The sequence below is a fragment of the Rhinatrema bivittatum genome, chromosome 6 (genome assembly GCF_901001135.1).
Source record: "Rhinatrema bivittatum chromosome 6, aRhiBiv1.1, whole genome shotgun sequence".
NCBI lineage: Eukaryota > Metazoa > Chordata > Amphibia > Gymnophiona > Rhinatrematidae > Rhinatrema > Rhinatrema bivittatum.
Window position 1 is genome coordinate 269,773,359 of NC_042620.1, and position 14,275 is coordinate 269,787,633.

Here is a 14,275-nt window from a genome sequence, read left to right on the forward strand (position 1 = left end):
GTTGAGGTCATCCTGAGATTGCTGTTGATTAGCAGAGGAGGGGGAGGGGGAAGGAATAGAATAATATGCACCAACTTTTTCTTCCACTGTCCCTCCCCCCCCCCCCCCACCCAACTAATCCACACTTTGTTTTTCTCCCACCCGTCACCATCACCTGTCCCCCCCTCCCTTCCCCTTCGTCTCTCCCCGACTCCAGCACTCTCTTTGCTCCCATCCCCTATAAACTCCATGACTTATGCGTCCTCACTCTACCCTTAGCCGAGTGATTCCCAAGTCCTGGAATCACAGCTGCAGACTGAGTTGTGGGTGTTGCAGCCCCTCTCCAGATGCTGCTTGCAATGTCTGCTCCAGGCTCTCCCCATTTCTCCTTTTCTCCCCAGGCTTACTGAGGAAGGGGAGTGGCTGAGCTGTATACAGAGAGGCTCTGAGATTTCTAGTGTTTCCCCTGCAAATTCCCCGAGACTCAGAGTGAAATCATGAGAGTTCCCAGATATAGTGATGATAGAGAGAACATTAAAGTCAAAGATGCAAATGTGCAGTAGAGAAGAGAGGTGGTGACATACATATAAGAAAAAATTGAATGGGAAAGAAGGCAGACAAGATGAAAACAAAAGGAGAGGAAAAAATACAATTAAGTCTTCCAAGCTAAAAAAAAAAAAGTTTTAAATTTGGGTATTTTGATTTTTTAGTATTTTTTAACTCATATATTATAGTTTCTAAACGTTTTATTCTATTTCAAGAACCATAACATAGAATACACTCATGCACCCAAAGATGTACAGTTTTTCCTTTTAAAAAAATGAAGTTTAATGGCAAGTAGCACTCAGCCCTATGTAAAATGTACTAAATGTTAATTTTATTTATATCCAGCAATTTCCTCCAGGCCCTTCCAAACAAACAAACCCAGCTTCTATTGTATTATGGAGCCATGAAATGATAAGCACAACTATCCAAAGTTTTCTTCATTTTATAACCCTCTCTCCCTCCATTCCACATAGCCCTAGACATTGTAATGACAAAATATGGTTCCTTCCTGAATTTAGTTACTATTGTGTGATGGCTAACTAGTCCAACTAGGGGGGTGAAGTGGCATTTATCTGCTATATTGCTATGTTGTTTGTTTTTTTTAATTGCATGACAAGCTGTTAAAACTTTGCTGCTTAGGTTAGGCTGCCTTTTAGATATTTTCTCCCATAAATTCTTTTGGGCAGGTGTCATATATATTTGACGTCTCCCTGCACATTAGAGATGTTGCTTCTCTCTCATTTTCCATAGAATCGGGCAGATTGCAGGAAAATATCAGTCCGGGGGATCTGACTTGCTCATATGCTTACCTACCTCTGTCTGATACAGGCCCTCATCAAATACAGAATAAAGACACCGTAAAGTAAAGTGGATTGCAAACTGGCTAAAAGACAGGAAACAGAAAGTATGATTAAATGGACAATTTTCTCAGTAGAAGGGAGTGGGCAGTGGAGTGCCTCAGGGATCAGTATTGGGACACTTACTTCTCAATATATTTATAAATGATCTGGAAAGAAATACGACCAGTGAGGTAATCAAATTTGCAGATGATACAAAATTGTTCAGCGTAGTTAAATCACAAGCAGATTGTGATAAATTGCAAGGAGACCGTGTGAGACTGGAAAATTGGACATCAAAATGGCAGATGAAATTTAATGTGGATAAGTGCAAGGTGATGCATATAGGGAAAAATAACCCATGCTATAGTTACACAATGTTAGGTTCCACATTAGGTGCTACAACCCAAGAAAGAGATCTAGGCATCATAGTAGATAACACATTGAAATACTCGGTTCAGTGTGCTGCGGCAGTCAAAAAAAGCAAACAGAATGTTGGGAATTATTAGAAAGGGAATGGTGAATAAAACAGAAAATATCATAATGCCTCTGTATCGCTCCATGGTGAGACCGCACCTTGAATACTGTGTACAATTCTGGTCGCCGCATCTCAAAAAAGATATAATTGCAATGGAAAAGGTACAGAGAAGGGCTACCAAAATGATAAGGGGAATGGAACAGCTCCCCTATGAGGAAAGACTAAAGAGGTTAGGACTTTTCAGCTTGGAGAAGAGACGGCTGAGGGGGGGATATGATAGAGGTGTTTAAAATCATGAGAGGTCTAGAATGGGTAGATGTGAATCAGTTATTTACTCTTTCGGATAATACAAAGACTAGGGGGCACGCCATGAAGTTAGCATGTGGCACATTTAAAACTAATCGGAGAAAGTTCTTTTTTACTCAACGCACAATTAAACTCTGGAATTTGTTGCCAGAGGATGTGGTTAGTGCAGTTAGTATAGCTGTGTTTAAAAAAGGATTGGATACGTTCTTGGTGGAGAAGTCCATTACCTGCTATTAATTAAGTTGACTTAGAAAATAGCCACTGCTATTACTAGCAACGGTAACAAGGAATAGACTTAGTTTTTGGGTACTTGCCAGGATCTTATGGCCTGGATTGGCCATTGTTGGAAACAGGATGCTGGGCTTGATGGACCCTTGGTCTGATCCAGTATGGCATGTTCTCAAGTTTAAACAGAAATGTACAGACACAAACTGAACTGTAAACTGCAACAAGCCAGATTCTGTATGCAGTGCAACAATGGATAACAGTAGCCATTCCACATAAAACATCAATAATTATATATATTAGTAAAATATACTAAACCAACAAATGAATATTTCAAAACATCTAATAAATAGAACATCTAATATATAAAAAAAACTCATTGGGAAATGTTTAAAATATTTCAAAACATCAGACATCAAACTAATAAAAATTTAAAAAAAAAAATTCACCACTCTCCATATCTGAGAATTTTATTTTCTAGTCACCAAACATTATAAATAAATATTCAGACAAAAACTGAGCTGGAAACCACAACAAGCCAGACGCTGTATATGAAAAACAAAAGCATTACCATTCCTCTTAAAACATCAAAATAAAAAATACATAAAACATAAAATACAAAAAATATAAAATACAATATTAAAACCACACTAAAATAATGAACAACTATTTCAAAATGGCTGACAAATAGAAGATCCAATAATTAAAAAACTTTTTTTTTTTAATTTACTGTTTTGAAATATGTTTTTGATGTTTGGAAGACACATCAAATACTTAAAAATAATGATAAAAACATCTTGTGCTCTCCATATCCGGGAATGTTCAATTTCCAGTCATCTTCATATTGTCAGACATTAGCAGGAGAGATTGAATGCACAAACTGTCTCCTCCCTCCTTCCCACCCACCCATATACACCTTTATAGAAGCAATCTCCTTTTCTCAAACACACACAAAGACAGAAGCACACTCCCTCTCTCTCTCACAGCCATAAGAGAGCCAGAAACGTGATCCATTTCTCTCTCTCTCACACACCCTCACCCACTCACCCATCCTCTCTCACATAACAAACAGAATTCACCCTCTCTCTCTCACATAGACAATACACTCACACAAGCACTCTCCCTCTCTCACACAGACAATACGCGCACACACACGCACAAAAGCGCCCTCCCTCTCTCACACAGGCAATACGCGCACACACACACGCACAAAAACACCCTCCCTCTCTCACACAGGCAATACGCGCACACACACGCACAAAAGCACCCTCCCTCTCTCACACAGGCAATACGCGCACACACACGCACAAAAGCGCCCCTCCCTCTCTCACACAGGCAATACGCGCACACACACACACGCACAAAAGCACCCTCCCTCTCTCACACAGGCAATACGCGCACACACACACGCACAAAAGCGCCCTCCCTCTCTCACACAGGCAACACGCGCACACACACATGCACAAAAGCGCCCTCCCTCTCTCACACAGGCAATATGTGCACACACACCCGCACAAAAGCGCCCTCCCTCTCTCACACAGGCAATACACGCACACACACACACGCACAAAAGCGCCCTCCCTCTCTCACACAGACAATACGCGCACACACACACACACAATTGTGCAACTTGAGCATGCCGAGCCGCACAGCCTTCCTCCGTTCCCTCTGAGGCCGCTCTGAAATCGGAGCGGTCTTGGAGGGAACTTTCCTTCCACCTCCCCCTATCTAACCCGCCCCCCAACCTTTGTTTTACAAGTTGCGCCTGCCTCTGGGCAGGCGTAGGTTACGCATGCCGGCAGAGTGGCCCTATGGAGGCCTCTGGTCCTGCCCATGCCCCGCCCCTTTTTTCAAGCCCCAGGACATACGCGTGTCCCAGGGCTTTGCACACGTCGCTGGGCCTATGCAAAATAGGCTTGGCGCATGTATGGCTTTTAAAATCTGCCCCACTATGTATAAGGTAAATGATTAGATTCAAATCATCATTGTTTAGACTTAACACACCTCTTTTATACGCTGCTAATACAATAAGATTCAAAACACATTCTAGGCACAACCTGGTACAAATTGTCCTTAATTTTTCCTGGATGTCAAAGGCATTCCACTGGAGACAGTTGTGATTTTTCTGGTTCGGATCATCTATAATACAACCATAGCAGTCATCTTGATGAAATCCAGCCAAGCACTTTGTAAGAATGCTGTATGTAGCCACCCTTATGATTGATCTAAATGTTTTTTTGAAAAAGACCATGTACCGGTGGGGGTTTTGGAAATCCTATACACCCTCACCAGCTGAAATTGTGTGCATCTTCTGGTTTGAATTTTTTTTTATTACCTTCTGAGTCTGATGGTTCTTTGATGTTTGGGCAAAAACAGCACAAACAGGTCATGTTGATATTTGGTGAGTCCCCATAGTCTTCTGTTTGTAATGATCCTTCATTTTTTCTATACAACGGAATGTTAACATTAAATTAATAACCTCTTCTAAATAAGGTCCCTATTATAGATATCTCCCAACCCCTAAAATGCTTAATCACAATTAAATAAATTTTCTTACCTTTAAAACCCCAAGATTTTCCAGCAAATAATCTGCTTCAGCATCTAATGCGACTTGGTGCAGAACTATAGTTGTAGAGTCCATAGCATTTTCGTTGACAAAGGCTGGATCCTGTGAATCAAAAAGCATTTGTCCCACTGGAAGTTCATCAAATTCTGTCATTTCATCTGCACTCCTCTTCCTGCAATTGTTCGCAAGCAATTTGTGCATTGTTTTATCAACTTCTGTTTCGGCAACCTTCAGAAAGACTCGTCACTTAACTGAATCAGACACTACAAACCAATCACTACAATGTTTTACTTCTTGTTAAACTTGTTTATCTTTCCTTTAACTCTAATCCCAGTTAGAATAACCCCTGTTTTATTGTAACTTTCTCTTACGTGCACTTGTTTATACTCCTGTAATGTATACTCTTTGGGGTAGATTTTAAAAGAAGCGCGATCAGCCTACTTTTGCTTGCGCATCAGACTCAAGCAAAAGTACGCTGGATTTTAGTAGATACGCGCGGAGCCGCGCGTATCCACTAAAATCCTGGATCGGCGCGCGCAAGGCTATCGATTTTGTATAGCCTGCGCGCGCCGAGCCGCGCTGCCTCCCCCCGTTCCCTCCAAGGCCGCTCCGAAATCGGAGCGGCCTCGGAGGGAACTTTCCTTTGCCCTCCCCTCACCTTACCCTCCCTTCCCCTACCTAACCCACCCACCCGGCCCTGTCTACACCCCCCCCTTACCTTTGTCGGGGGATTTACGCCTCCCGGAGGGAGACGTAAATCCCCGCGCGCCAGCGGGCCTGCTGCTCGCCGGGCCGCGACCTGGGGGCGGGTACGGAGGGCGCGGCCACGCCCCCGGGCCGTAGCCACGCCCCGTACCCGCCCCCAAAACGCTGTCGACACGCCCCCGCAACGCCGCGCGCTCCGGCCCCGCCCCCCGACACGCCCCCCTCCGAGAACCCCGGGACGTACGCGAGTCCCGGGGCTCTGCGCGCGCCGGGAGGCCTATGTAAAATAGGCTTCCCGGCGCGCAGGGCCCTGCTCGCGTAAATCCGCCCGGTTTTGGGCGGATTTACGCGAGCAGGGCTCTGAAAATCCGCCCCTTATGTTTTAGTTATGTAGTTATAATGTATTGATCACCCCTTGTTTTATGTAAACCGACATGATACGTACTCCCGTGAATGCCGGTATAGAAAAACACAAATAAATAAATAAAAATAAAATAAACTTATGGTACCTCTTTAGTTTTGGCTGCTGCTTGCTTTCCATTTCCAACCATTTAGGCATCTCATACAAATCCATTTTGTTTTCAGGATCAAAAAGCTAAATCTTTTCATGAACAGTTATGACTTTCTGTCTGGAGATTATGTTCTCACATGACCTCTATCATATGCTTACTTCTACATCTGGTTGTACAAGTCTTGGCATGCCCAGGCAAATTACACTGCATGCAGCCCATCATAGTAACCCCCCCCCCCCCCTCTACACACACACACACACACACACACAACCTTCTGTGTCCTAGCAGGTCTGTGCAATGAATAAGCATCTTGATCTGTAAGCCATTCACCTACTTGTTTTCTGGTCACTGTTTCATTACATACTTTAGCAGCCTGAAAAAGAGGATGTATTCCACCAAAACTTCCTACTGCGCCTGGTTCATAATAAATTTTGTTTAAGAGCTTCTTGTGCATGGCTATTTTGTATGGCTATAAACAAAGAGCTCTGGGTTTTTTTGTTTTTTTTTTAAAAGAAAACTAAATCCTTGGTTTTTTTTACTTTTGCAGTCCCCCAACCTCCAAAAGCCAACACCCTATTAATTATCCTTTTAGTATACTAGAAAAGATCTGATGAATGTTGGTATATAAAAACCCTAAATAAATAAATAAATAAATAAATAAATAAATCTGCTCAAATTTCGCTCTGCAAAGATAGCTGCCATTGGGCATGCATATCTACAATGAAGAGAGGGAAGGGGGAGATTCTCCATATCACTGTGTACAGAATGAGAGACAGCTTCCTGCCATGTCACAGCTAGTACATTTTAAAAAAGAGGGGCTAGAAAATCCCCTCTGCTTCCTGCTCTGTCTTCATTAAAAAGTGACAGGGAACATTTCTGATGATATTCTGGGGTGCATTTTTGGGCATTGGTTGGGTTTGTGTTGAACTTTCTGTGAGATCATAAAAAGAGGGCAGTCCGTTAATTCTGTCATCATTAAAAAGTGACAGGGCCTTTTCTGATGATGTTCTACGGGGGTGTATGTTTGGGGGTGTGGTGAGAATTGGACTTACGGTGATGTCATACCAGAGACATCATAGGGGGGTTTGGGGTGGGGTGTGGGAGGGGCCACTCCACTTCTATGGAGCAGGAGTAGCATGGGTGGGGCTAGGGGCAGACTCAGGGGTATGGGAGGGGGTGGGAGGGGCTACATTCATTCACTTCTATGGGAGTGGATGGGGAGTAGGCTGGGCTTAGATTGGAAGTGAACACTGATTGGCTGATGTCAGTTTTGAGTGATAGTGTACCCATAGACTCCTGAGATGGCATGGACTCATATGGTTAAAAGAAGAGCTAGGGAAATATTTAAAGCCCCACCAGTCTTTCTTCAAAATTTAAAACTGGGGGGGGGGGGGAGGAGACTGGGGAGTGCTTGTGTGCTGATGAAAGATGACTGATGTTCAGCTCTCCTAGAACAATCAACATCTGTATCTTTTACTAGATAAATAAACCAATTGTAAAATTGTTCCTAAATCTCAAAAAGTAATTAATGAATCAATATCTCAGTATGGTATGTCAGATCCTTGGAAACTACTACAACCAATGGAAAGGATTTTACTTTTTTTTCTGCCCCTCAACAATCATATTGTAGAATAACTTGCTATCTCCCTTACATATATACTTTTATAATAATTTGATGAGGGATCAGGCAGGGAAATCTATTTTTCTTCAAAGGGCCAGGTATTACTCTGAGGAAAATAAGTGCAAGAGATTTTTTCTTTATACTTCAAGCACTTGTGGAAGGGATGGGTTGGTTGGACATTTCTTTAAAATTATATTGGGTGTATTTACCCATTATTCCTGTTTTATCTATGTTTATACTGCTTCACTCAAACATTTTCAATTTCAAAAAAATAATTTCACTGAATACCACCAATATTAGGTCCAACAACCAAAAAGATATAAAATAGCAATGTATAAAGTAATTTGTCTTTCATGATTCATGAGATTTTATATATAATGGGATGGTGTGTGTAAGTGTACATTAGGTTCAAAGAAATGATGCTTTGGCTCTATATAAATCCCACATTATCCCCCTAAAATTAGTTTCTTTTGCAAATTCACATTTTAATAGTCAAAATAGTAAGGTGGTTTAATTGTTCTCGTCCTGTCACAATTCTTGGTTGCAAGGTGCATGCCCCTAACTCCCAGCGCCAGCCCGGGCCGCGGCCCTCCTCACCTCGGCTGCTATGGGCAGCTGCCGCCGTGGTCCTGCCATTTCTCGACTGCCCAGCTCAACCCAGGACAATCCTCACAAGAACATGCCTTACTGGGTCAGGCCAAGGGTCCATCAAGCCCAGCATCCTGTTTCCAACAGTGGCCAATCCAGGCCATAAGAACCTGGCAAGTACCCAAAAACTAAGTCTATTCCATGTTACCATTGCTAATGGCAGTGGCTATTCTCTAAGTGAACTTAATAGCAGGTAATGGACTTCTCCTCCAAGAACTTATCCAATCCTTTTTTAAACACAGCTATACTAACTGCACTAACCACATCCTCTGGCAACAAATTCCAGAGTTTAATTGTGCGTTGAGTAAAAAAGAACTTTCTCCGTAACTTCATGGAGTGCCCCTTAGTCTTTCTATTATCTGAAAGAGTAAATAACCGATTCACATCTACCCGTTCTAGACCTCTCATGATTTTAAACACCTCTATCATATCCCGCCTCAGCTGTCTCTTCTCCAAGCTGAAAAGTCCTAACCTCTTTAGTCTTTCCTCATAGGGGAGCTGTTCTCTCTCTTCCGTGGCGGGGAAATGCCGCCGCACAGACCACTCCACCATCCTCGCCGGCTGCATCCCATCTGCGGCGAGGGAACGCCTCCGCACCGACCACGCCGCCACAGCCTTCCTCCTCGGCCCCTGCTCCTTTGTGTGCATGCACACTATCGTTGGGGATTTAAAGGGGATACGGCGGGAAAAGTTCCCGTGGCCCCTAGTGATGCCAAGGCAGACAGTCAGAGCTTGCCTTGGCAACAAGTCCCCTCGCTATTGTCTGCTTGAGTTCCAGAGTAGCTGTTCCTGTGTATGCATCTATCTCCTGTTCCTGCTCCGGATTCCTAGTTCCTGTCCCTGCGCTCTAGTTCCTGCTCTGTTGTCCTTCTTTCCTCAGACGTACCTTGGCTCTTGACCTGGACTGCTCCTGACCATGCCTTCTGTTGCCTGCCTCTAACCTCTGGACTGGACCTGACCATGTATTTTGCCGCCTACCTCTGGACCAGACCTAACCATATAACCTGCAGCCTGCCTCAGACCTCTGGACCAAACCTAACCACGTCTTCTGCTCCAGCCTCTGATCCTGAGCTCCTGGTTGTCTCTGCCCTGCCTGACCGTGTTCCTGGGATCATCCATGCAGAGGCCCACCTAAGACCAGCCGGCCCCTGCACCTAAGGACTCAAAATGCGGGGAACCAGGGCTGGTAGTGGCAAAGCTCCAGCTGGCCTCTGCTTCTCGTCCGGCCTCGCCACCTGACGGTGGGGACCTGTGGGGGTTTCCCCCACAGGTAGCGCCAACACCACCTCAGGCCAAGGATCCACGCTCGCAGCATATCCCACAGTAGAATGCCTGCGGTTTTTGATGAATGCTAGCTTGCTGAAATTTCCTGGCAGTGTGCAAAAAGTCCATTCGGCTATATGCTTCACTGACAACTAGTGACTTTTTTTTTTTTTTTTGCAAATCTCATTGATTAAAAAGGGATAGCTCATATGCATTTCCAAACTAGATTGAAGATTTCTTTCAAATGCAATATTGTCACAAGAAAAATTCTCAGGAAGTATCTGTATGGTACTTGTGTAGTTGATATTTAGAAATTTCTAGTTCTTCAGGCTTTATTATAACATTTTTAGGTTACACACAATATAAAACTTGCTTTGAATCTGTGCTCTAATTCACAGATAACATGGTCTAATATTGCAGTGAAAAAAATGTCCTTCTGAAGAAAGCTTTCAGGTCATTTTCAGAGCTAGCAGAACATGATTTCTCAGCTGTGTCATGAAATCTTTCCCTCTTCTTAGGTAATTGTGGCAACATCCCCATGCCTTCTGCTGCAAGACATGCTTCCTGTAGCATTTTCACTTCTTCAAGAATATCAGCAATAAGGGTTGCCTCTGATCAAAGAGAGATTCTTCTGGCTTGCAAAAATCTGGTTTCTGAAATCAGTATTTGAAAGCACTTTTGTACCAGACACTAGCTAACCAGATGCATGAAAATGAGCTGAGGTACCTTTTCAGTGCTTGCAGTGGGGATTGAGCTTTGTGTTTCAAGTTTAATTCGAGAACACATTACTATTCTTCAAGAATACTTGGGAGATGGCTTGTAAGAGGATAGATAGCATCAGTACGTATACTCAACAAGTGTCAGAGAGTAGAGTATATCTTATATATATATATATATATATATATATATATATATATATATTGTAAGGGCCCTTCACCAATGCTCCGCCACACTGCTCTCGTCCCGGTCTCAAGACACCTCTCATTTGAGTCACACCGCCTTCTCCATGCTGTCCTGCAGTCCACCAGGCTGCCAAAGGCGTGGCTCAGCCCTACTGCCCCCTATCTGGGCTTGAGATTTCTCTCAATGAGCGCACAAGGCCTAGCCCCGTCACTCCCAAGCAGTACAAAACCAAGTTTAAAAGAAAAACAGTTTATATTGCAGTTCCACAGTGCTGTTCCTTTATCCTCACAAGCTCAGCAAACAGCTTCCAAAACAATGTCCTCCAGCACTGTGTTCACTCAAGCCAGCCACTACCGCTCCCAGGAAAACACAACCCTCCCCTTCTCCCCTCCTGTTGTGCAATGGTTAGAGCCTTCCCATGCCAAACAGCTAGTGTTAATCTAGTCCTCCAGTATAAGCTCAAAACATTCTTTTAAACAAACTTTCCTCTACCATCCCCCATTAGGGTTACTCACTCTGTGTCCATTCCCGAGCTGGAGGACTGCTGCATCGGAAAGCCTATCTCCATCTCCTCCTCCTCCTGGTCTGAGGGGCTAGATTTATCTGGCCACTGCCACCACGCTGGCACGCCCTCCTCTTCTAATTCCATGGAGTCAGCTGTATCAGAATCATTACCTCTTAATTCTGACACCTGTTCCAGCTCCTGCTCAGCCCACGGGTCACGTGGTGGCGCCAGAAACCAGGGAGTTGTAGTTCTCCCTGCCTTTCGTATCGTCCTCTACTGTTTGTCTCTGGTACAGCTTGGCTTTTTCTTACTACATCCAGGCTTTTCTTGCCCCTGGCTGGGTTGTGCTGCATCACAATATATATATGTCTATGTGTGTGTGTATATATATATATATATATATATATATATATGTCTTTATTTAAAGACACACACAGAACAAACCATTAGTAACAGACAATGAATGACGCACACTGGAGTAGGTATCATATACAATAGAAGTCCATAGTAACAGGATAATATACAATCAAGTCATGCCCCCCATTTCCAGTATCCTTCCCAGATCTTATCATAACCCTCCACATTGTCTTTCAAAGCAAATGTTATTTTTTTCCATAATAGCCTTGTTACTACTGTCTTCCAATGATTCAGAAGTGGTCTCCCTTCCAAAAGAATGCTATTGTAATCTGTGCTGCATGTAGAAGACGAGACATCAATATTTTAGACATATTCAGCAAATTCTGAGACTCCCAATGTCCAAAAAAGCATAAAGAAGCAGTACAGTCCAGAGGAGTCCCCACAATAACAGAAATATCAGTACCCACCGTATCCCAGAATATTTGTAAAATTATACATTCCCACCACATATAAATATAGATTCCAGTGCTTCCTCAGCCCCTCCAACACAGTGGGCTAAAATTGCTAAACTTGGTAAAGTATAATGGATACCTCTAAGTCCTGTGAAGTAATTGAAACATAAGTTCTCTATTTTTGTTACAGATAGATAACTTGAAAGTATGGCAGCAGATTTCACCCCAATCCATATCATCAAGTTGCAGAGCTAAATCTTGGTTCCATTTACCTATAAGAGCAGGAGCAGTCTCAAATGTTTGCATGTCATCTTGAAGATAATAGAGTCGAGAAATAATCTTAGTTTTCTGAGTAATTTTTTCAAGGCCCTCTCTCTGTCTGAGGACAATTATATTCCCACAGAGTCTATAAGTACCCCTGTGTAATTGTAAGTGCTGTGCAGGTAATGAGTGTGAGTAAGGAGGGCAAATGTTTCCTGCAAAAAGTGAAAAGATTTAAAATGGCTCCCCTGCCAAATCTTTGAGGTACCTTTGATGCCAGCTCTCCATATCCAAAGATACGGTCACCATCGATAACTGAGGATTACCCTTCAATGAGGAAATGGGGAAAGTCCTTCAATATCTCTTCCTAGTCTTTTATTAGTCATTTTCCAGATTTGTAAATAGTGTGCAATAAGAGGATCATTCCTGCCCAAAACAGAAACAACTCAAGAGCCAGAAGGGAGGCCTAACAAGGCAAATAAATTACAGCCCTCTGTCTGATGTTCCTCCAGATCTAGCCAGGCTGGAATTGGGTTTTGATCAGACCAATTCCTTATGCTAGTCAAATGAGCTGATAAATAATAGAGAGACAAATCTGGAATCTCTAGTCCCCCCACAAGCCTTGGGAAGTTGTAATGTCTTTAGACTAATATGACGGATCTTTTCCTGTCATAAAAAGGAGGAGAAAGCCCTGTTCAACTTTTTGAACTCCTATCGAGGGATACTGCATGGTAAACACTGAAATGGCCAGATTAACAGGCCGATACAGTACAGTGCGCTCCAACTGAGCGCACTGTTAACCTGCCCTTGGACACGCGTTTTCCCTTACCCCTTATTCAGTAAGGGGCAGAAAACACGCGTCCAACTCGCGGCACCTAATAGTGCCCTCAACATGCAAATGCATGTTGATGGCCCTATTAGATATTCCGCGCGCGATACAGAAAGTAAAATGTGCAGCCAAGTCGCACATTTTACTTTAAGAAATTAGCGCCTACCCAAAGGTAGGTGCTAGTTTCTGCAGGCACCGGGAAAGTGCACAGAAAAGCAGTAAAAACTGCTTTTCTGTGCACCCTCCGACTTAATATCATGGCGATATTAAGTCGGAGGTCCCGAAGGGTAAAAAAAGTAAAAAAAAAAGAAAAAAATTTTTTAAATGGGCCGGCAGCTGTCGGGCCGAAAACTGGACACTCAATTTTGCTGGCGTCCGGTTTCCGAGCCCGTGGCGTGTGTTCGTCCATCTTCAACGGCGGGGCCGCTGGAAGCCGCTTTCGCCGCCGGCTGCCCCCGCCAGCTGCCCCCTCCGGAGGACGGCAGAAAAGGCTGTAAGGGCTGAAAAAGAAACAAAAAGTAAGTTGGTTACACTTATTCGCTTATTTTACATGTCGAGTTGCGTCAGGAGGAGGGGGTTTTAGATTTTTTGGGTTTTACATATTTTACATGTCGAGTCATTTGAAATGACAGGTACCAGCGCACCCAGGATACTGTATAGGCGCTATATAAAGCGCCTATACAGTAAAATGGGTTGCGCGGGCCTAACACTTCACGGACGTGGCTTGCATTTGCAAGCTATTTAAATACAGTATCGAGCGGTAGGTGAGCCGGACTGTGCGTGCGGCAAACGCGGGTGTGCCCGGCACTAATGCAACTCTTCCTACCGCTCCTTACTGTATCGGCCTGAAAGTGATGGCAGCAGATCAACGAGGCTTTTCTGAAGCAGCATTCCTAGCAGTGCTGGAAAAGACAAATGCTGTAAGACGCTCTAGCCACTCCTCAGTAGTATCGGGGCCTTTCCTGGGAAATTCCCAGGAGGATAAGCAGGATAAGGAGGAACAGGAATGAACATCTGATTTTGTCATGGCCCTAGATAAAACATTTTGCCAGATGAGGCGCAGAAAGAAGTAAGCTGGCAGCAAGCACACCCCCCCCCCACAAGTTCACAAAAGACCCACATTACTACTGGAGCAAGGGTGGCCCTGGGAGGAAGGGCTCCACTCTGAAAAGGAAGAAGATGGAGAAATAGTTGAACCCATGGAAGATGCAGCAGTCAGATTGTTTAAAAGTGAGGAACTAACACCACTGATTGGCAAGGTGTCCCTGTCTCTTAGACTGGAA

General features: G+C 43.7%; 1 protein-coding gene and 1 long non-coding RNA gene across 3 annotated transcripts in view; one reads left to right on the plus strand and one right to left on the minus strand.

Annotated features, from left to right (window-relative positions):
* RAB33A (RAB33A, member RAS oncogene family) overlaps positions 1 to 14,275 on the plus strand; it is a 30,800-nt gene that overhangs the window by 3,140 nt on the left and 13,385 nt on the right. The window lies entirely within an intron of this gene.
* Positions 4,227 to 14,275, minus strand: part of LOC115094281 — a 30,565-nt gene continuing 20,516 nt past the window's right edge. Inside the window, exons 1-3 of one of the 2 annotated variants that reach the window (XR_003857520.1) lie at positions 6,151 to 6,306; positions 4,928 to 5,038; positions 4,227 to 4,815 (exon numbers count right to left, since the gene is read on the minus strand). This is a non-coding gene — a long non-coding RNA (uncharacterized LOC115094281). Of the gene's footprint in view, positions 4,816 to 4,927; positions 5,039 to 6,150; positions 6,307 to 14,275 lie in introns of those variants that run through there. The other variant, XR_003857521.1, reaches the window with a different exon arrangement.